This window comes from Pelodiscus sinensis, chromosome 9, assembly GCF_049634645.1.
Source record: "Pelodiscus sinensis isolate JC-2024 chromosome 9, ASM4963464v1, whole genome shotgun sequence".
NCBI classification, from domain to species: Eukaryota; Metazoa; Chordata; order Testudines; family Trionychidae; genus Pelodiscus; species Pelodiscus sinensis.
The window spans coordinates 9,220,917-9,246,970 of record NC_134719.1 but is presented as its reverse complement, the minus strand read 5'-3'; the positions used below and the strand labels follow the sequence as shown (position 1 = coordinate 9,246,970).

The 26,054-nt window shown below is 44.2% G+C and overlaps 1 protein-coding gene across 3 annotated transcripts in view; it reads right to left on the bottom strand.

The window, feature by feature from the left end:
* Window positions 1-24,815, bottom strand: part of ZFYVE9 (zinc finger FYVE-type containing 9) — a 124,333-nt gene extending 99,518 nt beyond the window's left edge. For 2 of the 3 annotated variants that reach the window (XM_075935971.1, XM_075935972.1), the window contains exon 1: window positions 24,459-24,814. The gene's annotated coding sequence lies outside the window, so the exon portion shown is untranslated. Of the gene's footprint in view, window positions 1-24,458 lie in introns of all 3 variants that reach the window. The other variant, XM_075935973.1, reaches the window with a different exon arrangement.
* Between the last annotated feature and the right edge of the window lie 1,239 nt (window positions 24,816-26,054).

Here is a 26,054-nt window from a genome sequence, read left to right as displayed (position 1 = left end):
AAGCAAAGCGGCGGCGGAGCACGCAGGCAGCAGATAGCCCAGCTGCCCGCGTGCTCCTTGGCTTTGCTCTGCTTTGCTCCCCGTCTCCCTGGTCTGCAGACCAGGGGGACGGGGAGCAAAGCGGCGGAACACGCGGTCTGGGCTGTCCGCTGCCCACCTGTTCCACGGCTTTGCTCCCCGTCCCCCTGGTCTGCAGACCAGGGAGAGGGGGGGCAAAGCAGAGCAAAGCCGAGGAGCCCGAGGGCAGCAGGACAGCCACTGCGCGTCTGGGCTGTCCCGCTGCTCCCGTGCTCCGCGGCTTTGCTCCGGACGCCTGTGGTACAGCAGCTGGGGCGCTGCCGGTTGGTCCCGTAGCGCTGCTCTGGGCGCTACTGGACCAACCCGGCAGCACCCCAGCTGCTCTGCCCCAGGCGACCTGATTCAGCCACTGCAGGTCAGTTTCAGCAGCGGCTGAATCAGGACGCCTGGGGCAGAGCAGCTTGGGTGCTGCTGGGTTGGTCCAGTAGCGCCGAGGAGCGGCGGCGCTACTGGACCAACCCAGCAGCACCCCAGCTGCTCTGCCCTAGGCGTCCCCAAGTCAGCAGCTGCTGAAACTGACCAGTGGCTGACTACAGGAAGCCCCTGCCCGGGGCTTCCTGGAATCAGCCGCTGATCAGTTTCAGCAGCAACTGACTTGGGGATGCCTGGGGTTCTTAAGTTGAATCTGTATGTAAGTCAAAACTGGCGTCCAGATTCAGCTGCTGTTGAAACTGATCAGTTTCAGCAGTGGCTGAATCTGGACGCCAGTTCCGACTTACATACAGATTCAACTTAAGAACAAACCTACAGTCCCTATCTTGTACGTAACCAGGGGACTGCCTGTATATCAATTATTACTATCACTGGAACAATTAACCAGAATGACAGTTATAAACACCTAGTAAGACTTGGTTTGATCTGTGGTAACTATATTCAGATAATTGATGGTCAAGAAGGCCAATGATTGGAATTAAGGACGTTAAGAGGCAGGTAACTGGCTCATCACGTAGTCAATACAATTTGTATTGACTACACGATTAGTTGATAAGGGAAGGTGTTCTGTCCCAACTCGCACCAGGTGTGCGCCACCTGGCTCTCACAACATTTAAAATGCAGAGCTGCAGCAGGGGGTAGCTCCTGTACCCAACGCAAGCTGGGACTGAGTTGGGCATGCTCGGTTCCGGCTCACACTTGTTCCAGCAGCCCCTGTCCACAGGAGAGGGGATCCTGAGATATACCCCCGCTGCTCCCCGCCCAGACAGGGGCTGCTCTGCCAGATACAAAGCAGACTCTGCTCATGGCAAGCCTGGACCTTCTGCACAGCAGTGCCAGGGAAGAAGGGGCAGCATCGTGGAAATGGTGCTGTGGGAATCAGCTTTTAAGCCAGATCCCCCCAGCACCAGCTCCTGCTTTTCCCCCTTTTGCTGCTTCTGATACAGAGACAGCAAGGAGGGAAGGGGGAAACTTGAGTAGTCAACCACTCAACTAATCACTTACATTCCCAATTGGAATCAGAGTGATTTACTAGTTCAAGGTTGCTAAAGATAAGGAGGTACAATACTACTTCATGGTGTCTCTCTCGTAGCCTCTCTATGAACGACATCTTAGCCTAATTTGAAGTAGACATGAATCTATATTACCAAAAAGTCCAAACTACTAATCTCAGTGGAAAAGCAAAGTAATGACTCAAGCATCTCCCGGTATTTGGTTTCTGCAAATCAGCCTTGATATAACTGTATGGTTAAACTGGGCTCTACCTGTCCTCAGTGGATAAACCAAAGACATTGGTTATCAGTGCTGTCAGTCCCTTGTTTTTCATGAGCACTACATTTACAATCAAAGAGTTATTCATCCTTTGCAAAGATAAAGAATAGGCTGTTTCTATCTAGTGTATCCCAAGCAGAAGTAAAAGCAGGTTTGACAAAATGTCTTAGATGTAATAGCTGCACCATACACATCAAAATCTCTGGTGTGGCAAGGGATTTTAAACTATATCCTGAACATGGACAGGAATTTTAAAAATATTTTTATTGTCATTACAAACCTGCAATTAGATAGGAAAAGAAAAAAAATAAAATTCTCTCTAACACAAAGAAAACACTCTCCCACCCCCACATCCCAAACAGCACTGGGACATATCAAAGCAAGAGAAAAAAAATACTTAGCCTAAAAATATCCAGTAAATAAGATACCCTTGCAGTATTGCTATAGAAAGCTCCAAGACCACCTACCATAACTCCGTATGTTAAGAAATATTTGTGTGCATTCTGGAAGTAAAGATTTTTCTGTAATATCATTGGAGTCACATACCTCTATATTAGACATAATAACCTTAGTACACAATTGAGACACTAAAACACGCTGATTATCAGAACACAATTATTTTTTAATCTTTACATTTCAAAACAAAACAATTTTTAATCTTTCTATTCTTAATCTTTCAGGGAGCAATACACAACATTGGAATCCAAGTGATAAAAATCACAAAACCAAAGGCTAGTAATGTTGTGTGTTGACCTGGAAGTGTCTGAGAAAAGAAGTCTATGATCTCTTTCATCTGTCAGACTTAGTTTATAAAATATCCCCCCATCCTCCAACAGATTAGGCTGGAGTCAAATATCAGAAGAGTTGTGCCAGTGGCTTAATCTTTTATTCAAGTTATGAAATACTTCATTAAGAGCAGAGTCGGGGATTAAATGCAGTTAATTTAAAGGAGATGAAAGATTTGTTCTAATGTTCTTAGTTCCCTCCCATCAACAGCATCAGGTATACTTGGATTCTTCATCATCTAAAATTCTTAGTAACCTAAGATTAGATAGCTGTGTTCCAGGTTTTTCTTTCTGTGTTCTTTGGATTCTTCATCATCTAAAATTCTTAGTAACCTAAGATTAGATAGCTGTGTTCCAGGTTTTTCCAGGGATCACATGCAGTAACCAATGTAACTTATATTCTTTCTTCTCTTGGTCTATAAAAAGATTAGCCAAAGATTGGCTAATCTTTTTCATAGACAAAGAGAAGAGAGAACACAAGTTCCACTTAGTTCTATCTTCCCCTTTATATAATTTTGCAGATAGAGTTTAGTGCAGAGGAAAGCTGGATGAATTCCCACTAAGGAACAGTGCAACAACCTCTAGTTTTTCCACTGATATTTGAATTACTTCTGTACAGTTTTTCCCCCATGCTGTTTTACAGCTGCTATTTTCATTCTTGTCTCTTGCTGAGTCTCCAATAGGGGAAGCCGTTCACTCATGCCCAACTAGCAGCAGAGTACACCTAACAGCAGCCAACTCTAAGAAGCTGTATATAGCTTCCCTGTCAGAGTAGCAAAGACAGAAGAAAAATGAAAACAACACTATTAATCCTTGCCCTTGGGCAAACACACCAATGGTAAAAGACACTTGCTCTATGGCAATACTTACAGTAATGGACAAATTCAATTGCACAACACTGCAGACAAACCTCTTTTCTACTTTCGGGGGAGGAAAATTTATTTTTCTTGACTCAGAAAATACTCATGACAAAAACCCACAAATGCTCAGAATGCTGTGGAGGAAGGGCCTTCAGCACACCCAGAGAGGAGGATTTCATGCAGTTCTTATGCGATCTATTTCAGGTGACAAAGAAGGAGTTTTAGTTTAAAAAATGTTAAGGGCTGTGATAAAGAGTCTCACACTCAGTTTTGCTTTTTGTCCAGTTTAGGTAGGATAAGAAGTAATGGGCTTAATCTGTAGCAAAGACATTTAGGCAAGATATTAAGGACAACTTTCTGTCTAGAAGGGTAGTTAAACTCTAGAAGAGAGGTCCAAGAGGGGTTTTGGAATACACATGCATATTAGAAAAGCATGAAATATATTATACATGAGATTTGTGTTACATCATTTCAAATCTGGATGAGTGGTAAATGCTGGCTTGAATTTAGACTGAATAATGTATTTGAAGAGAGCTTTACCACATCACATCAAAATCTATATGTTGGGTTTCAGAGCCAACTAAAACTCAGCAGCAGCACCATCATGCTTTTCGAACATGGATATGTATTCCACAATCCCTCTTGGACCTCTATTCCAGAGTTTAACAACATTATAGTCAAAGTTGTTCTGAAGATCTTACCTAAATCTCTTTGCTACAGATTAAGCCCATTACTTCTTATCCTACTTACACTAGGCATAAAGCACAATTGATCAAGATTCGCTTTATCACAGCCCTTAAGATTTTTTAAGACTGTTATCAAGCCAACCCCCCCCCCCACAATCTTTTTTTCTCAAGAATAAACATACCCCATATATTATAACCTTTCATCAATGGTCAAGTTTTCTAAACCTTTTATCCTTTTTGTTGCTTTCCTCTGCACATTCTCCAGTTTATCCATATCTTCCCTAAAGTGTGATGCCCAGAACTGGACATAGCATTGCCACTGAGGCCTCACTAGTGGCAGCTACAACCAGACAGTTATTGCCGATGTTTTACATACAACATCCCTGTTAACAAACACCAGAATTATATTTGCCTTTTCTGCAATAACATAACTTTGTTGACTTGTATTCAGCCATAATCCACTGTGAATCCCAGATCCTCTTCAGCAGTACCACCACCTAGACAATTACTCCACATTTTACAGTTGTGCATTTGATTTTTCCTTCCTAAGTGCAGTATTTTGTGCTTGTCTATACTGAATTTCATATCAATTTTCCAAACTGTTCATTTTTAATTTTAATCCTGTCCTCCAATGAGCTTGCAAACCCTTCCAGCTCAGTGTTATCTGCAAATTTTATAAGCATACTCTTCACTTCATTATCCAAATCATTAATGGAAATATGAAACAATATCAGATCCAGGACTGACCCACATGAGACCTCAACAGAGAGATCCTCCCAGTTTGACAGAAAACCACTGATAACTACTTTGAGTAGTCTTTCAACCAGATATGCATCCCTCCCTCCCCCTTATACAGTAGTAAATTTCATCTAGACCACTCTTTCTTAATAAAGGCTAAAATAAAACATACCAAGTGTTACAGATAATTTGTTTTAAAAAGGAATAATTTATATTTTGCGTGTTTATCTGTTCTTGGGAAAAACAAGAGATTGACTATTAGAATAAATACATCACAGTAGTAGAAAGCCTAATGCCAAACAGGCTTGATGAGTAAATTTATATCAAGCCCAATGCCCCGTAGTTCAATATGAATCAATCACCTATTGTGACAATTACTGTAATCAATTATAAATAGCTCTCAGCTTCTGTGTACTGTAGAGGAAAGCACAATGCGTCCCTAATAATATGGCAAAAGCCATTCAGAAACTCAGGAGGCATTCCTTATATTTATAAATAATGCAACACTAGAAATTCCTTCATGAAGACTGTAACGATGTTACAGTATGATTATCTGGCTAATACAATTAGTCGATAAGCACTGCTGTGCGTAGCCGCAGTAGGAGTAGCTCTAGGAGCCGACTCCAGATGGGACTGAGTAGTCCTGGCTCGTGCCCGCTCCGGATTTTAAATGTAGTAAGAGCCGCTGGACTCTTATTATATTTAAAATGCAAAGATGCATCCATCAGCATTAGCCGGGACTGCTCGGTTCCAGGGCGGAGTCCAGCAGCCCCTTTTTGCGGCGGACAAGCCCCTGTTGACAGCGGCCAGGGCTCGTCATGGGCAGGAGCTGCTGCCTGAGTAGCCCCTGCCCTCAGCCAGCCCTGGCCGCCACAAACAGAGGTTGCTTAGTGGCAATAACTCCTGTCCACAGGTGGACCCAGCTCCCCACTGGGAACCCTGTACAAGGGCTGCTTTGCAGCAGTGTCCCCTATCTCCCGCTGCTGCCTCTGATAGAGGCAACGGGGGGGAAAGGGAGCAGGTGACACCCCAGAGACAGTCCTGGGGAGGAACCAGCTTTTAAGCTAGCTCCCTCCATCACCAGCTCCTGCCCCCCTCGCTTGCTGCTTCTCATAGAAGCAGCAAGGCGGGAGCACTGCAGAGAGCACAGGGTGAGCGGGGACTGCTTGAATCCTTGCTCGCCCTGTGATCCCTGCAACACTTCTGCTTTTGAAATGTACAACCAGTCCCTGCTCACGGCATTTCCCCGCTGTGCCTCTGCCTCCCCTGTCCTCGATGGAGATGGTGCTGGGGAGAATCAGCATCAGCACCAGCTCCTGCTCCTCCCCCTCCCTTGCTGCCTCTCTCTGATAGAGGCAGTAGGGGAGGGGAGCGACCAGTCAAGTCACTACTCGACTATCAAATAGGCATTTGCTTATCGGATAGTCCACTAGTCACTTACATCCCTAGAAGACCGAGTCACTTAGATTCATTGATTAAGCTATGGGACTGCCAAAGAATAATCACCATGATAAAACTCAAAAGGACTGATAATGTATCTCCTAGTACAAGTCAAATGTTTAACAATATGCATCTGGAAGAAAAGAGATCACTTGCCACTATTTATTTACAGGTCCACAAAATTTCAAGATGTATTAACCGCAGAGGAAAATCATCTCAATTCTATTTAATTAGTCACCCAACTACTCTTTATAGTAGTCTCAAACATTTCTAAGCATGAGATCACTTTTTCAATTTAAGTGCAATCTAGGATCTACCTGAAACCCAAAACACCCTGGCCCCGCCTCCTTCCTGCCCCTTCTATGAGGCTCTGCCCCTGCTCACTCCATCCTCCCTCACTTTTATCAAGCTGGAGGCAGGAGTTTGGAGTACAGGAGGGGTTCAGGACTGGGGCCGAGGCTCACAATGCGAGCTCCAACTGGGCACCACTTCAAAAAGATGGCTTTTGGGTGGTGGTAAAAAGGGCTAACGTAGGCTCACATCCCTACTTTGGCCCTGCACCACATCCAAAGGAAGCCCACAAACTTCTCTCCATGTCTGTGGAGATGGGGTATAGGATGGGGGAAAAGGGCACCCTGTCATCAGCAGCTCCCCTTCCTCTTCTTCCCATGCCCTGCACAGCAAGAAGGAGGCTCTCAGTGGTGAGGGGCACCTTCAAGGCAGAGGGCAGGAACAACACAGCAGTGCTGGGAGGGGCAGATGAGGTGCCAGCACTTGACAGCCTCCCAGCCAAACCTCTCAGGATCACCTGTCAAAGAATCCAAGATTGACCAGAGGATCCCGATCTAGTGGTTAGTGACCACTGGGTGAAGGGGAAGGGGTGAGGGCTAGGGTTAGAGCTAGGGTTAATTTGAATGAATGCTAGGGCAAGAAGTCTTGGTTTAGAGTTTTGGTTAGGGTTAAGGTTAAGGTTAGGGGAGAGAGAGGGGAAGGCCATGGGCTAGGGCTTGGGCTAGAGTTTAGAGTTAGGATTAGGGTTGGGGTTAAGATAAGGTTATGATCAGGGTCAGGTTCTGGGTCATTTAAAGGGGTTAGTGTTAGAGTTAGAGCTCGGGCTAATGCCAGGCCTTTTCAGGAAAAGAAAATTCTGTATAGACGATAAGCCTGCATATCTACATTCCATTTCAGTATGTTGAACAGTAGGCTATCAAATATTAAAATCATCTCCATCATAACACTTACCTATTTCAACTTTCAAACACCACTGTGGGTCACCTTTGCCAAATGTGCTCCTGTACTAGGGATGTGAAAATGTAACCACGTATGCGGTTAACCAATGAGCCTGGCCTCATCATTAACTTTCACAGTTACATGCAGGCTCCCGGTACGCACAGGGAACCACCTGCCACCCCATTTATTTTCACCAATTACACAGTTACTTAATTAAACTTATTATAATATCCCTAATCTGTACAACAAACATTTACTACAATCTTCATCACCCTATCCACTTCCCCCACAGGTTAGTGCTATGTAATCTGTGAAATACAGAGGATAAAATAGTTAATACTACAGTAAACTTCCGATAATCCGGCACTTTTAGGACCCAGGGTGTGCCGGGTTATCAGATATGCTGGACTATCAGAAGGGGGGGCTATGAGGGGTTTGGGGTGGGGGGATGCCACCCCAGACCCGTCATAGCCCCGCTTCCGATAGTCCGGCTCTGCCCCAGGCATCCCCAAGAGCAGCTGGGGTGCTGCCGGGTTGGTCCCGCAGCCCTGAGGGGCAGCGCTACGGGACCAACCCCACAGCAGCTCTGTCCCCGGCTTCCCCGATTCAGCTGCTGGTCAGTTTCAGCAGAGGCTGAATCAGAGAAGCCGGGCACAGAGCAGCTCCAATTGTCTGGCTGCCCGAGCACATCCGGGTTCCTGATGGTGTCGGACCATCAGGAGTGCCAGAGCATTGGATGCCGGACTAATGGAGTTTTACTGTACTACATTTCTGGAATCTGGTATTTTTATATGACTTGAGTATTGTCAGACTCCAAAAGTAAGTGAGGTACCTATGGAGGTTTCTCTTATACCATCCTTTGATCAAGAGTTATCTTGGAGCGACCAGGATGAACTGAACAACCTGTGACAATTGTGTTTGCCCTTACATGGCAGTCTTTGTACTTTTATCATATTTACATATGTTCATCTGCATGAGATCATGAATATTAGTTAGTCACTGTTGTGTCTTGTCAGTGTGTATGCAGTTCATTATTAAATGCACATGTTCTTTAACTGCATTAAGTCCTGCTGTGTAATAATGTCTTCAACAATTAGCACCTCAGTAAAAGAATTGTAATGTTCTATTGTTATGGGCTGGAATTATCTCCACTGCTATTTTGGTATACTTTATTCTCATTTACCTTTACACCAGTCTGGCAATGTTAAGAGGACTTAAAGTGTGAGAGTAAATTACATTTAGACTCCCTTTAAGGATCCTTTTCAATGCTAGAGTAGTGTAAAGGCATCCCAATGTAAATGAGAATGACTTGTGTGATTTCTGACGGCTACTTAAAAATTCTGAAAATAGTCATGATCAAAAATCAGATTGCCCAAAAATATGTCTATTTTCAGGAGTTCCCAATAGGATAGGAAATTATCTAATAAAACAAAGGTTTAAACTTATACAGATAGCTACAAGCCAAAATTGTCAGAAGCTTTGTGTGACTGAGTTGCAATACCTTGAAGCTAATTTTGACCAGTGCTAATGATGTCAGATACAACAGTAGTCCATTATTGAACTACATTATCTCATTGTCTTTGTCAAGTCTTCTCATTTCCCTCCGCACCTATATCTTTCCTTCCCTTGTTGTTCCTTCCCATCTGAATTTTCTTACTTCCCTTCTATCTGTGCCCCTTTATCAAGTTTCCCTCTAAACCAAAACACTAATAAATGAAAATGTTCAGCTATAACAGTGTGATGGGACTCCCCCTGCCATGCTTTATGAAATTGACTCATGGACACTAATATACATAATTCAAAGGTGGTTTGAGCAAATTATTTCATGTAACCCATCGATCTTCATGTCATGATCTGCTGGTTTGGTTTATCTTACTCTGTTGTATGTACCATTTGTGTGTGGAAAATTAGACACATGGAGTGGGGAATACTTCATGGGTTTCAAACATGTGAATGAGTGACATGGAGGGTGTTAACCTCAACTGTTAAACTATCTTCAGACTGAGCAGTAGTTGGTAGGGAGGGGCCTCAATTCTTTAACAAAAAGAATAGGAGAGGAGAGGCCTTGGTCTTTTGGCTGGGCTGCACCTGAAGGAAGGGGCCTGGGACCCCAGGGTGTGGAAGACAGCCCTGGTTTAGAGTGGCAGCTAGAAAAGAGGTTTTAGAGTGAGTTTGATTAAGTCTGTACAGAGGTTTCAATCAGGGCCAGACTAAGAGGTGGGCGAGCCGGGCAGCTGCCCAGGGTGCCAACCAATGGCAGGCGCCTGATGGCAGCTTTAAGGCACTGTAAAGCACTTTGCAGACTTTAGGCACTGTATAAAAAAAAGACTAATCTCTGTTTCTATTTCCCCATCCCATGCCCTTTTCCCCAATTCATTTCCCTAACACTCACTCATTTCTTGCCACTGTTTTCCATGCAAAGCTCTGTGCCTCAAACACTCCTGGCAACATCCCAATCCAAACATTACAGCTAAAGAAGCTTGAAATTGTCAACATAGTATACTTACCACACTTCCCAGTGATAAGAGAAGCCAATTACTCAAGCCACTTCAACTGTAATCTTCAGTCTGGGATTCTGGTTAATCACTAAGACCCCATAGTCTCTACTTATCTGTGGATCAGCAGGTAAGGCACTAGACATGGCCTTAGTACCTCTAGCACTCAATTTAGTGGGTCTAGTAAAGACCTGTTAAATCAAATGCTGAGTGCAGCCCTCTGTCCCCCATTGGTGTTAGTACTCCTACTCCTCACAAGAAGTAAGGGAAGTTGATGGGAGTGTTTCTCCCATCAATCTCCCGCACTGGGAACAGTGCCAAAGTTCCAATCAAGGTACACTGACTCCAGCAATGCAATTAACATAGCTGGAGTTGTGGATCTTGATTTGAACTTCCAGGTAAGTATAGTTTTGCACAAAAACCTGTGGAGCGTCCACACCTCAAATGCAATTTAGCGCAAGTACATCGGCAGTGAAACGGCAGAACAGAGGGCTTTTTCCAGAGTAGGTAAACCTCCTTTTACAATAGTGATACAAATGTAGCCATGTTAGCCTGGTGTAGCTGAAACAAAATACAGGACTATGTAAGCACTTTAAAGACTAACAAGATGTTTTATTAGATGATGAGCTTTCATGGGCCAGACCTACTTCCTCAGATCAAATAGTGGAAGAAAATTGTCACAACCATACACAACAAAGTAACTGTATCCTTTGGTATATATGGTTGTGACAATTTTCTTCCACTATTTGATCTGAGGAAGTGGGTCTGGCCCACGAAAGCTCATCATCTAATAAACCATCTTATTAGTCTTTAAAGTGCTCCATAGTCCTGCATTTTGTTTCTCCTTTTACAAGGCATAACTCCTTTTTGCACAAGAGTTCTTGCGCAAAAAGGCAAGTGTGGACACTCCGCAGGGGTTTCTTGCACAAGAAACCCCTATGGGAAAAAGCACAAGTCCTCTGATGGCCATTCTGTGGATGGCAATCAAAGCTTTCTTGCGCAAAAGTGTCCATGCAGTGTGGACTCTCTCTTGTGCAAAAGCACATCGCTTTTGCGATATGCTTTGAGGTGTGGACATGCTCTTGCGCAAAAAGCCTACAGAGTAGATGTAGCCAAAAGACTGGACAAAAAAAGAAGTCAGTGAACTAGGGGTATTTAATGTATACCTGTTCGTTGTACATCATTCTCCAATATCAGTTTCTATTCCCCATGCAGTAATATAGTTCTTTTCCAAAAAAGGAACAAAAACTATGACAGTCAAGGAAGAAAATTGCAAAGTAAGATGTTGAATGCAGATAATTAGCTAATCGATTAGTTGATGGAGAGTGCTCACTCCCCCCCCACTGTGGCTCTGCAAATTAAATGTAGTAGGAGCCAGGCTTATACTTCTTCTGCAAATATATTTTATAGGGAATAAATTAAAAACTTCATAATCTAGAAAAGTATGATTCACAGAAAAGTATATTTAAATAACTATAGTCTTAATTACAAACGTGTGTGTGTTAGGGATGTTAGCATATAGTCACGTAAACAATTAACCAATAAGCCTGGGCTTATCCTAACAACTACACACACTCCCCTCCCCCTTGCTGCCTCTGTATTAGAAGCAGCAAGGGGGGAGGAGGCAGGAGCGGGTGCCTGTGAGAAGCCAGCTTTTAAGCCAGCTTCCCATGAGTACCAGATCATGCTGAGCCACCTCCCCTTCCCAACTCCCACACTGCTGCCTCTGATAGAAACACAACAGCGGAGGGTGAGGGGGGCAGGCGGGAGCCAGTACACGAGGAAGTCAGCTTTCAAGCCATCTCCCCCACATGTATCAGCTCACATGGAGACACCTGCACCCCCCATGCTGCCTCCCACAGCACCAACTTCTCATAGCTGCCTGCCTCTTCCCTGCACTGCTGCCTCTTTATCAGAGGCAAGCAGCACAGGAGGAGGGCTGTCTGCAGGGATCTCGGCCCCCCCCACCCCCCAGACGACAGGGCTGCTGCCACAGAGCAGCCTATGTCCATGGTGAGCCTGGGCTTGCCACAGATAGAAGCTGTTCCGTGGGATGCCAGCGCAGCCCGTCTGTGGGAAGCTCATGTCCCCTACGGACAGAGGATGCAGCCACCCCGCGCTGCCACCTCTGTATCAGAAGCAGCAGCGCAGGGAGCTAGTTTAGAGAGGAAGTAGGAAGGGGCAGCAGGGGGCTCCCTGACAGCAGGGCCAAGAGCACACTGGCTGCTGGCCCAGCCCCCAGGGACTATCAAATAATCATGTAATTGATAAGATTTGGTGCAGTTATAGAATTATTCAATTAAATTATATCTAACAGCCCTAGTGTATTGATATTCAATATTAAGTGACACTTTACATTTAAAAACAACTATAGCATCAAAAAAGTAGAGTACAGTGTGTAAAGCGAAATGACTTTTCATTCACTTTTCACCTCTTATAGAAAAATACATGCATTGGTATAAGAATCCCAGAATTATAATCTGACTTGTAACCTTTTACAGTATGTGCTGTTTAAAAATGACCTGAAAATACCGTAGTTTAACAGATGTGCAGTAAGTGTATTTTTATATGCTGAGCGTACCACATACAAGGAGCATTCAATATACACTAATTAGGAATTTACCTCTCTCCCATCCACAATATAATTCTGTGTTATGAGAGCAACTACTGTGTCCTGATGAATTATCAAATAGACCTAAAAGCTTGAGCAGTAGAAATGTATTATATGGCATGATTTAGAAAGACTGTAACAAAACACAAAGGCTGAAAACTATGGTATAGCACCTGTTTTTGCTTCATTAGGAAGCAGCATTTCTATTCTAGTGTGCTGAGATTGTGCGTAAATAAGATATCAAAAAAGAGATAAAGACTAATATGTAAAAAGTAAAGTTGTCATTCATTTGATCACAGCACAACTGAACTGTCCATTTATCTGCAGTAATGCATGTTATCTGATAAAACAGATATAACAAGTCATTGCACAGTCACAATTAGTTCCTATAGAATGCGTATAAATTGTACAGATTTTTAAGGAAGCAAAGACAGGCTTTGGGTTCAAAAGGCTGAGTTTACCCAGATTCAGGGCCTTGTTTCTAAACCAGTAAACAGACATGACTTTTTGACTATGAAAGGGACCTGGACAAAAGGTCTGAAGGTCATTGGTCTGCCAGATTCCCTATGTAGAAAATGAGTGGTTTCTGATACATGTATTGTGCACATGCATTTTCAATTTGTACACATGCTCCGTACTCTCTTCATCCCTGAATACATATACTCTGCTTACAAAGACTGTCTGGTCATTTGTAAAGACTGTGCAATTGCCCTTAGAGAGAAATAAAGGAGTAGGGAACTGGATGTATATAAGACTTGTTTCGGGAGAATTACAGTAAGGAACAGAGAGCTGAAGCCTAAAATCTCTTGTCAGAAAGGAATGGGGAGAAGTTTCATACCTCCATCCTGGGTATCTTTATTATCAAGGTGAAAAAGAAAAAAAGCCAAATGAACTCAAAGGAAGAAATTAGCAGATTGCTTCCCTTTCCGAGGCCCCAGAGGGTGAAGGTTGTTTTCCTTTATAGCCTCAGAGGAGTAGCCATTAGTCTGTAACTTTAAAAACAACAAGGGGGCTGTGCTCCCTGCTTGCTATGCTCGCCACCCCACCCCTGGTCTGCCACAGCCAGATTGTGGCCTCTTCTCCTACCTGTGCCATAGCAGGACGGGGGGCTGCCACCAGCCCTTTCTGTGACTAGATGGGGACTGCACCTCGGGACCTGCCCTAGGATCAGGGATGGAGACAGAATGCTAAGCCCAGAAGTGGGCTAGGCCCCAATCGGAGGCTTCATTTTTAAATAAAGTAAAATATTACATCCAACACAAAAAGGTTTCAACATCGTCTTTATTTATGGCAGGGGTGAGGAACCTTTTTTGGGTCGGGGCCACTGAACCACAGAAAAATCAGTTGGGGACCACAAAAGTGAGAAGGAAAAAAGCCCGTCCAAACCCCCCAACCCTCAAAGATGTGGCCCCCAAATAAAACACCTCACTTCCCTGGTGCTCCAGCCCCAGAGGGGGGAGGACTGAGTTTCAAGGTCTCAGGCCAGATTAACACTTCTGGGGTTCCAGGGATAGCAGATTTTGTGGGGCCCGTAGGCTCTGGGGTTGGGCAAAAAATTAGGGCTTCAGTGTGCGGGATAGGGTTGCCAGTGAATGGGATAGGGATGGGAGTACAGGATCTAGGCAAGAGGGGCTGAGGGTGCGAGGTCTGGGAGAGTGGTAGGGGGCAGGAGCGGTCTGGGCACAGGGTGTCTGGTCGGGTGGAGGGGGCAGGAGCGGGCTAGGGGCAAGGTGTCTGGCTGGGGGGAGGGGGCAGGAGTGGGTTGGGGGGCAGGATCTTGGCAGGGATTGAGTCAGGGGCTGGGGGTGACAGGGCTGCCCGGTACTTGTATTTGGGCCCCGTGCTGGTCCCATGCTCAGCCTCCTGCTGCTCCCATTAGGTGGTATCTGGCCAATGGGAGCGCAGAAAAAAGCTCCAGACAGCATGCTTGCACACTGCTGTTCCTCCAGCCTGGGAGGAGGAGTGCTTCTTCCCCATGCAATGAAGCTCCGGGCTTTTTCTTCCTCCCGCAACAAGGTTCAGGGCTTTCTCTCCCTCCCCACCCACCACAGTGAGACATGGGGCTTGCTCCCCCCATCCCTGCAGCAGAAGCCAGTGCTAGTATCCCAACCGTGCGGGAGAGGAGAGAGGGCGAGGGGCTGCAACACTAGGCAATGGGGGCCCTAGCTGCTCAGGTCAGTGCTGCCAGGAGCCTCCTCGTCTGCCTTGCAAAAATGCAGCTCGCTGCTGCAGCCCCGCATGTGGCTGGGCAGGTGGGCAGAAGGCAGTCTGGAGGGTGGGTTTGGGTCTCAGTAGAGCGGCTTGGCGCTGGGCTAAAGACGCAGCCATTTGGGGCGCGACGGAAGATGGGGTGGCGGGTGGCCAGGGACATGGGTCGCCCGTCCCTGCATCTGACGCTTGAGCCTGCTGTCCTAGCAGCCCGTGAGCACCAAGAACAACAGCGGCACAAGCAAGCATTCCTGGAGCAAGTCCTGCCATCCCTGAGCAGTGTCTGGGGACAGGGAGACCCTGGGAAGGCAGAGCCTGTAGGATGCCAGAGTGACATGACTATGTCACTCTGTCATCCCATAGGAAAAGTTTATATATATATAGAGAGAGAGAGAGACATGAGTAGTCCTGTGGCACCAGGACAGAGGTGGGGAACCTTTTTAGAGTCAGGAGCCGCTGACCAGCAGAAAAAATAGTTGGGGTTCACACACAAATGAGACGTGGCCCCTGACCGAGAAGGAGAAACACACTTCCCACACACACCAGAGCTTACAGGAGCCCAGACTAGCAGATTTTGTGTGTTCCAGCCCAGCAGGGGGCTGGAGCATCAGCACAGACTCCCCAATGTTGGGAGAAACCCCAAGAACCATGGGGGCCACATCCAAGCTAGCTGGGGGCCACATCCAACTCACGGGCCTTAGTCTCTAAGGCAGGGGTGGGGAAACTAACAAATATATATAAATAGTATCATGAGCTTTCATGGGCAAAACCCACTTCTTCAGATGAGCTATTCCTCCCCATTACTCTGAATTTCTTCCAGTAACAAACTCTAATTCAGCCTCTGGAGTCTAAATAGGCTTAGAATTCGAGGAGTAAGGAACATTTCATTTCCTGTTCAACCTGACGGACACAGACGAGAAATCTCTCCTTTGCCATGTGACCTGGCCACATGCATGTTTGTGTCTGTTCACGTTTTATCCACGTTTCCAGTCTCCCTCTCCACAGATTTCCCTCATAGGCAGGAGGGCTTAATGCCCAGATTTATAGCTATCAACAGATTGTCGAAGTGTCACTAACATTTTGGAAAACCCATGAAGATCAGACAGCCCCTTTTCTCTTCCTGCTCCTCTTCCCTAGGGAGTTCAGTTGAGTTGCAAAGTCTCTCTCTCCTTCCCCCGCCCATTTTGACATCACAAAGGGACCATGGCTTCCTCCAGTAACCAGGCACTGCAAACCTGCTAAGACCCAGCTGTAGCAGTGGCCTGATCTGACCCTGCCAACCTGTTAGGGTGTAACTGAGCTTTGAGTTGCCAATGTAGGCAGACACTCATACCCATACTTAGGTCAGTAAGCACCCAGGTCCTAGGGCACAGCTAGGGGTGAGATACAAAGACCAAGCTCTGTGGTTGCACAATGTGGATGCAGGTGGAACTGCAGATAGAAGTGAGAATGGCTGTGTAACACAAGTGTGCAAGCTGGGTGAAAGAAAGGTTGATGCTTCATGGGGCAGTTGGGAGGAATAGGGCTGTAAAGCCTAGGGCTGTAAAGAGAAGTCCTTCCACAAGATCGTCCTCCCCCACATTACTTTTCCTCTTCAGGACCTGGCCTTCCCTACCAAGGGCCATTTCCTGCCTGCTATTTAACCGGCAACTTTCTGACATGCCCAGCTGAGATGTTGAGCAAATGCCAGGATGGCCAAAATCCAGACAGAGGCCTGGAATGAGAGAAGGAGGCCAAAAGGGAACTTCTGCCATTGAGGCTTCCAACAAAATGGATGGCTGCCCCTTTGGATTCCTATTTTAGGACTCAGAAGGGTGACCTCAGATTCATCGCATCATTTCACTCCATCCAGAACAGCAGTCTAATGCAAGAACATTCTTAACACTGCCACTGACTGAGTTTGACCTTACCACGTTAATAGCCCCACAGCCACTTTAGTCATGTTCCCAGTAGCTTAGCCTTAATGCGAGGTCTTCTTGGCTTTTTTTGCCATTTTAAACAAATGGGTCAATAGAATCAGGAGCCATTTCTTTCCATAAGCAACATGGGCCAAAGCCACAGAAAACGTGCCCTCTAAATTAACCCTTTGGCACTCACAGGAGAGCAGCCAAAGGGAGCATCCCTCTCAGCTCCAGCTGTGACCAGAGGAGTTTTGGACATGGCAAGGGAAAATGAGCTACTTTTGGGAATGGGATAGGGTAGCATGGATGACTGCAAAAGGCTCAAAGAGGGAGGCGGGAAGCATATCTGAGTAGTGGCAGGGGAAAGTGGCTATTTATTTTGGGTCTACACATCCTAAACTCAAAACTAGTCATCTGAAGAAGTGGGCTGTGCCCACAAAAGCTCAAACCACTATCTGCATGTTTTGTAGTCTATAAAGTGCTACCAGACCATTTGTTGTTTTTTTCTGTACAGACTAACTTGGCTACCCTCTGAAGCTTCTTCAGTCTCTGTCAGGGCTAGTACCAATTTGTGCCCCAGACTGGCAGGCTGTGCCTGCTCAGGACCAGCTGATGTCAGGAGTCTTGTTTGAAGAGTTGCTCAGAGTGATGAAGAGTCTGTCTGTTTCAGTGCTTATGGTGCTAGCAAACTCAGTGCATATGTGTAACAGGGCGTATTGGGTCAGGGCTGAAAAAAAGGGAAGAATTATGGTTAGGCGAGCTACCTTCACTGCGTGTCACCTGGTTTAACAAAGTTTGCATTTTGCTAACACTAAGGTTCTGAAAGGAACGACATCTCACTAGGTGAACCTATCTTTTCCACTTTCATGAAGAAAAGCAGGGGAGGCCCTGGGTGCCATGTGCATAGAAATCACCTAGTGGGAAAAGAAACAATGAGAATACCCAACAACAAGGACTCCTTTAAAACAAATATCTCCGTCCTACCTGCACTGCTATAGGTGGGAAGAGGCAAAAGAAAACAAGCGAACACCATTCTTTAATAGGACAAGGGTCCCTCCTCCTCAGAAAACATTCTTCAAGCAGGCCAAAAAGGTGGAACCAGAGGTGCACATAACCTGAAACTGACAGGCAAATAAAGGCATCTAAAAGTGAAGTGCAAGTCTGAGCAGAGTCGGGAATAGAAGACCACATACACACACCAGCACTGTATTCTTCTTGAACATTCCCCTGTAGTATTTGTAATCCTACTATTGGAACAATGAGCGCACAAGAACCAGAAAAATAAAACTGAGTAGAAACAAAAGAGAGAGAAAGATTGCTTTAACTGCTGACTGAAATTAAAAAGTAAACAACGGAAAACACAAAATTAGATTATTAAAATTTGTATTAATATTTCAGATTCTAAAAAACAACAAAGCTAAGGAAATATATTTTTGTGAACTATTTTAATGTGACAGTGCCATTAAGTCTTAATTTAAAATGTTGCTTATTGACACTTCCTAGCCATCTAGCAATCTCATATTTCTTGATAAACATACAACATTGTTATTTCACCTTAAATTTTCAATCACAGTGTAAAGCCATATTCTGGAGTCATGACAACATCTGAATTAGCTTTTATCCTACCAAGCCCAAATCAATGGTTTAAATCATACTTAAAGCACAAACATTAGGTGAACATGTGTACTGAGTTCAAAGCAGTTTTGACAAGACAAAACTAAAGTCTGCAAAATGGAAAACCTCTCTAATAGTTAGTGTCATTCATGGACAGAATTGTTATTATGGGATTTGGAAAGCTCTTTGATCTGCTTCTTAAAAGAGTTGGTAATGTTCAGTTTAAGTATATTGCACTACTTGTAGAAAAATAAATAAATCATCACTAGAGCTCCAATGATAATCTTGCTTTGAATTCTGAAACAAATTTATTTTTTATTACTCACCAAAAGGAACATTTAAAATTTAGAGCAGACAAATATAAATACTGTATTTTGAAGGAACATTTGCAAAATGAGCAATGGTTTAATTTAACATATTTCCATTAAATGTTTCAGGTAAGTGATATAGAAACACTTTCAATATTCTACATTAACTCAAAACACAAAAACACAAAGTAATGATACTTCTTGAATGCCACATTATGACCAGGATAATGAGAAACACGAAAAATGCTGCAAAGTTTCATTGGTGCAGTAGCTGCACTTATTTTAATAAAAGAACACACAAGCATCATTGGCACAAATTTGACCAGATGGGAAATGACCTCTGGATCTACATATCATTGTATGTAGAAGCGATGGGTGTCCACATCTGCTACTTCACTGAAAAAAATAGTCATTGTAGTTAGGCCATACTTTAAATCCTTTGTCCTTCTGTGCAGACCAAGAGCTGATCTTTGAGGATACTGGAGTAAATAAACAAGTAAACAAGTAAATAAACAAGACCCGTTAGAAAAACAGAAATCAGTATTTGCAAAATAAAGGCAATAATTGTTGGGCTACATTTATTTTCAAACTTCGCTAAGGCAGAGGATTTCCCCACTGTACATAGGGGCTCATAATATTTTCCAGGTCTCTGATCATGCTCCCATCACAAATCAGGAGCCCCACAAGCAATGAATGGGGAAACAATCACCAAACAGTATTATCTCCAAATTGAAAGCAAAGTACAGACCTACTTTCACACAGCTGTAATTGGCAGAGAAACTGACTATCACCTTATCTACATCAGGTTTTTTCCATTGTTGCAAATATCAGATCAGCTCTGGTGGTGCTGACAAATGGGAAAGCAGCAGTGTAAACAAGGTACTGGTGGCATTTTACACATACAGACCTCTCTTAAATAGGGAGTAGTTAAATTACTAACAGATTCCTGGAGCTCTATTACAATAGAGTCATAGATCACAATCTATAGATTGCGAAATACTAATCAGTTCCACTCTAGAACTTTTCCCCTTAAAAAACACACTGAAGAGAAGCAGCATAACACCTTGCTCTCTTGTAATACCAAAAGGAGAAGACACACACACAAAGCCAGAAAAATAAAAAGGAATAACAATGATATGCAATAAAATTCTTGGCAGAAAAATATGAGCCATATCCCTAAATATGTCCTAGAACTACTAGCTGCCTCAGGATAGCAATACACATTTTTCTTAGAATTCTGAGGGAAACCAATACAGTATGTATTTTAAAATGTGTACATTAAAACTATTGTAAACATATCTGATGACATTTAAATCACCAGGAAGGTCGACTGAAAAGTTACTGAAAACTGTCTTAAGGAAAACTTATAACCCCACCACTTAATCAAAAGGGAGAATAATATATGTTACATATTTTAAATGTCTAGTTCAATCCTACAAAGAATATATAATACAGGAGAACTATCCATTAGTGCTATTCTTATGTATAAAATACAGCATTAAGATCTACTAAATGCTATTAAAGAACAAAGAGAAAATCAAATAAATTAATGCAAAGTTCAATATTCAACATCCATTCAAAAAAGTCAGCCTCTGGAATTTTGAAGACCACAAGTATAACTGGGTTAAAAAGAAAGTAGACAAGATCATAGAAGATAGGTCCATCAATGGCTATTAGCCAAGATGGTCAGGGTACAAACTCATGCTCCTGGTATCCCTAAACTTCTGCCTGCCAGAAGATGGGAGAGCAGATGGATGAACATACATATATTAACATTTTAATTCAATTTCAAATTAGAAATATCAATAATTAAATTACGGTAAATTAAAAAGCATGAAGAAAGAAAAAGAGAGAAAGAACCCATAAATGACAAGAAGTCCTGTAGCACCTTATAGACTAACAGATTTATTGGAGCATAAGCTTTCATGGGCAAAGACCCATTTTCATCAGATGCATGTCTCATAAATGGTTACTCAGCTGACTTTTTTAAAACCCTGTAAACATAATATGAAAAGATAATATTTCTACAAAACAAAGGATAAAAGGATTTAAAGTCAACACAAATAACATTGCTCTAATTTAACTAGTTTTCAGTAGGGATGTAAACGTGTAGCCATTTAAATGGATAACCAGTTACCCAAATGGCTACATGCAGCTCCCAGTCTGGCTCCCAGGGAGCTACCAGCTGCACCACACTGCTGCTGAAATTTTCAGCATTTAAAATGCGTTTAATTGTGTAACATCCCTAACACCAATTGCACATTTTTTGTCAATACAAAACTCTCTCGACATTGCTGATCTCATAGGAGAAAATACAGCTTCTCAGAGTGTCTTTAGATAACAAGCTTCAGAGAGGTAGCCAAGTTAGTCAGTACAGGACAAACTAAAAAAAACCAAACACATAGTATGATAGCACTTTAAAGACTAAGTGCTACCATGCTATTTGTTGTTTTTTAAGTTTATTTAGGTAACAAGAAAGGAAAATTGAGCATTACATTTCTGGCTTACATTTCTGTTAACCTCAAAGATTCTGATTTCATTAAGAATCTCAAATAATATATAGAGGAATCCACCTTTTAATTTCATTACATGGTTTAATCCTAACGACATTTACAAAAAATGGTGGTCATTTTAATTAACAGGTTTTGAAACAGGATAAGACTACACTAACCTCTCTGGCTTTTTGATAAAATCCCTGATTCATCAGTATTTATCTGTGGATTGAAATTATCCCATTGTAATCCCATCTGATTTATTTCCAGGAAATGTTTTACTTGGAATATGTTCAACAAGTCAAAGAAAAAGATTTATTAGATAAAGAGTTAACACCCAACTTCTCACAAAGACAAAGGTCATTTTGTGGCCAGGATTTATTAAAAATAATGAATACTTCACACATTAAACATTAACATTTTACATGCCACTTAAAGTTAATTTTACAAAGACCTTTACATCACTATAAAAGAGTCTGCTAAATGCTGATATAAGGAAAGGACCTGCCACAAGAGAAATTGACATCTTATTCAGGGACCAAGCATTATAATAATGCAACTTCCTCATTCAACCTTTGCTCAGACCAAACAACCCTCCTGAAACTGAGACTGCTCTTTCTCTCTCTCTGCTTTGGTCCTTCCGATACAGGCTACCAAGTGTGCCAAATTAAAAACAAATGTATTTAATTTGGACTTTAATAAAGTACTAAACCTTACAACATAGGTTTAAAGGAGTTTAGTCTGCTAATCTATATATGGAAATTAAGAGCCAGGCAGGCAGTGTTTTGAGCTAGTTATGTATTACATTTACATGAGGACTTGGTTTGCAAACTGAATCTGGGACCAGCCTTAGAGTGGATACCATTTCCTCTACCTTGGGCTTATATCGCATAAAATTGACTGTTTTCATGAGTTTTTCAGCCACATATGAACAAGAACTTTTATTTATATATATATATATATAGAGTGATCAAGAGTATAATTATGTATATATACATAATTATAATTACATATATACTTTAGTGATCCCAAAGAGAGGGAGAGCATGTGTGTAATGTGTGTGTGTATATATATTTGGAATGGGTCTCATATGAGGAGAGATTAAAGAGACTAGGACTTTTTAGCTTGGAAAAGAGTAGACTAAGGGGATATGATACAGGTATATAAAATCATGAGTGATGTGCAGAAAGTGAATAAGGAAAAGTTATTTACTTGTTCCCATAATATAAGAACAAAAAATTAATGGGCAGCAGGTTTAAAACAAATAAAAGGAAGTTCTTCTTCACACAGTGCACAGTCAACCTGTGGAACTCCTTGCATGAGGCGATTGTGAAAACTAGGACTATAACAGGGTTTAAAAGAGAACTAGATAAATTCATGGAGGTTAAGTCCATTAATGGCTATTAGCCAGGATGGGTAAGAAGTGGTGTCCCTAGCCTCTGTTTGTCAGAGGGTGGAGATGGATGGCAGGGGAGAGATCACTTGATTATTACCTGTTTGGTTCACTCGTTCTAGGGCATCTGGCAGACAGGATACTGGGCTGGATGGACCTTTGGTCTGACCCAGTATGGCCATTCTTATGTGTGTATACATATATATACACATTTTACACACAGACACACTCTCTTTTGGATCACTAAATTATGTATCAGGCATAACTACAGCCTAGGTACATTCCAGATAACCAAAAACAACCTGTCACTAAATTCAATTACTAAGTCTAAAAACACTTTCTAGATTATAAAACTTTCGCAACCATCAGACCAGCTATTACAGCATAACTCCCATCTTTCTCCCCTACTCAGTCTAGTAGGCCCCTTCCAGTTTTTAATCCAGTCATATCACAATTTTAGAAGAAGGTTCATCTATGCATTCTAAACAAGCACTAACACCACACAAACTAGAAGGTGATTGGATTTGAGCTTACACACTTTAGTTCATCTCTCACAGAAACATTTGAATAAAAATATACCTAAATAATTAAATCCCATAGAAGCCTCTCATTTGTTACAAAAAAAAAATCAAACTTTTTCTATTAATAGATAAACAAGATAGATAACCATAACTGAAGGTCTACTAATTCACATCTGGTACTTGTTTCCAAGCTAGTTAACATGATAAAAACAGTCCTACAGACATAATGTATAATCTGGACCTATTTCTGACCAAAGAATTAGTACATCTCTGGAAAAAAAACTCAAATATTAAGGGAGCTGATTATTTATTTTGTTGGACACAGTTGTGGCTTAACATAGAGACTGATGATATAAAAACAGTTTCTCTCAACCAGTGGTACGAGTACTCTTGGGGTACTGGAGAGAAGCCTGGGGGGTATGTCAGCATAACTGAAATTTGAAAAAACTGAATTTTTATTTTAAGTTTTGCAGCACTTTATTATTTTTGTACTTTTTACACCCAAAAATTTCATCACCCACCGGGCTATGATTAAGTTGTTTAAACAAATGTGCTGCAATGGTAGAAAAAAATTGTGTGTCTAAAAACTGTAGGTACTGGGGGTACTTATATTTTAAGGGGTACTTTATAAAAAAAAAAAAGGTTGAGAAACAGTTATAAAACATACCCTTTCCTCCCCACCACCACTGCCTTTGCAGAAGTCACATGCTTCACTTCACCACCATGAAATAATAATGTGCACAACCCACAAAGATGTAGCAAGCATAGTCCTAAAGGCACAAGTTACAAATCCTCCCCTTCAGGATTTAGGGCTAAGGTCCGAGACAGGCACCTTAGGGGCAAACAGCAGTTTGTCTCCCCGCCACCACTTCTAGGGTTTGACAGAGAAAACTGAGTCACATAAACAGCGAGCCCTACTGAACAGGGCTGGGGGCGCCGAGAAGAGCAATATATGAGAAGGCATTGGCTGCCCTCCGAGGGCTCTTTCCCTCCTCGCTGAGATCCGGGGGCCAAGCACCCTCAGGCGTAGCCTGAGGTGAAAGAAGGGGTCCCAGGGCTGGGGGCCCGAGCAGCCCCCGGGTCCCAGCCAGGAGGGGAAGACTGGCGTGTAGCCGGGGCTGGGGGGCTCGAGCCCTTTGGCTGTATCCGGGGCTGGGGGAGACGAGGGGTCGCCCCTGACCTCTTCCTCGGGGGCAAGTCGGGCTGCCCCGGGTGAAGGGGGCTCCAGCTCCTTGGAGTCCCCCGCCCTGGCCCCCGTTGGCGGCACGCCGCTCCCGCGAGCTGAGGGGGCTACCCCCGGCGGGCGGCCGGCAGGGCCTGACCCGGGGCAGCAGGGGCCTGGGGAGCGGGATGCCCGGGCCTTGGGGGTGGAGGGCGCGGGCCGGCTCACTCACCTCGGGAGGCAGCCGGCTCTGCATGGCTGGGGGGGGGCTCCCCCGGACCGCTCCCCGCCGCCGCCGGGCGGGCCCCGCACACGCAGCGAGCGCTGGAGAGGCCGGCGCCCGCCCTCACGCCAAGCCAGCCCGGGCGAGCTCTCTCCGCGGCCCAGAGGCCGCCTCAGCGCGCAGCAGCCAGCGCCCCCTGGCCGGCCCCAGCGGCAGCGCACGGCACTGCGGCACCGCCGCGGGCGGGGAACCTGCCGCACTCGCCAGGCGCGCCACGGGGCCGGGGCGGGATCCTGCCCTTCGCCTCCTTCCCGCCCGAGAGGGGACCCAGCGGGGCGCAGCAAGGGCCGGAGCCGGCCGCAAGGCCCCGCAGCCGCGCGCACAAGCAGCTAGCCACGGGGGGGCAGCTGTAGCAGCAAACATCGCACGTACCACAACTACACACACACACACCAGGGAGATAGCCGTGCCACACACCCAGGGACGCAGTCACACACGCACACCTACACGCCAGGTAGACATCCATAGCAACATACACAGCAGAGACACAGCGGCAATGCTACCTACCCTGACACACAATCATGCACCAGAGAGACAACTATGACAACATACACATCTCACAGACACCAGGCAGAGAGACAAGCCTAGTGCCACACACCCAGACACACAACCACACACTCAGCTATACACCAGAGGGACAACTATGACAACATCCTCCTGACACATACTGGGACACTCAACCACACACAAAGGGATATGACACTAGACCAGTGATCACCAACCAGTACATCAGGATCTACCAGTAGATCTTGGAGCCTCTGACAGGTGATCCTGACTGATTTGGCTGGGAGGCTATCAAGTGCTGGCACTTCAGCTGCCCCTCCCTGCACTGCCCTGCTGCTCCTGCCCAGAGCCTCAGAACTGCCCTCTGGGAGCCTCTTGCTTGTTGTGCAGAGTAGAGGAGACAGAATCAGGGGGACACTGATGCCACCAGAGCCGAAACTAAGGTTTTCTGCGCTTGGGGCAAGCTACTGAACTTCACTCCCCCCCCCAAAAAAAAGATAAAATTCTTAATTTTTTGTATCAATTTTATTCATTGCATATGTTGTTCATTGCACATATATTGAGACTGCAAATAGACGATAGTAAAGATATAAATTAAATAATATTTCAACTTTCTAATTTTTAATTTTGCGCCCCTAAATGTACTGCGCCTGGGGTGAGTGCCCCACTTGCCCCACCCTTGTTATGGCTCTGGATGCCACTCTGTCCCCCTCCCCTGTATCCCATCCTCACAGAGTGAAGCGGGTGGGGCCTCAGTGAAGGAGTGGAGCAGGGCCTTGGAGAAGGGGTGGAGCATGGGTATTTGAGTTTGAGGTACATCCTGGACTGACAAATTCAAAAAGTAATCTTGTGCTTAAAAAGGTTAGAGACTATTGCACTAGGGAGACAACAGTCATGACATACATGTCACTAGGGGAGACAACTGTAACTACACCCACAGGGACACATAACAGAAAGACAACTATAATGTACACACAAATATCATGCCATATACACAAAAGAATACATACGCACAACCCATACAGAACAATGAACAAGGAC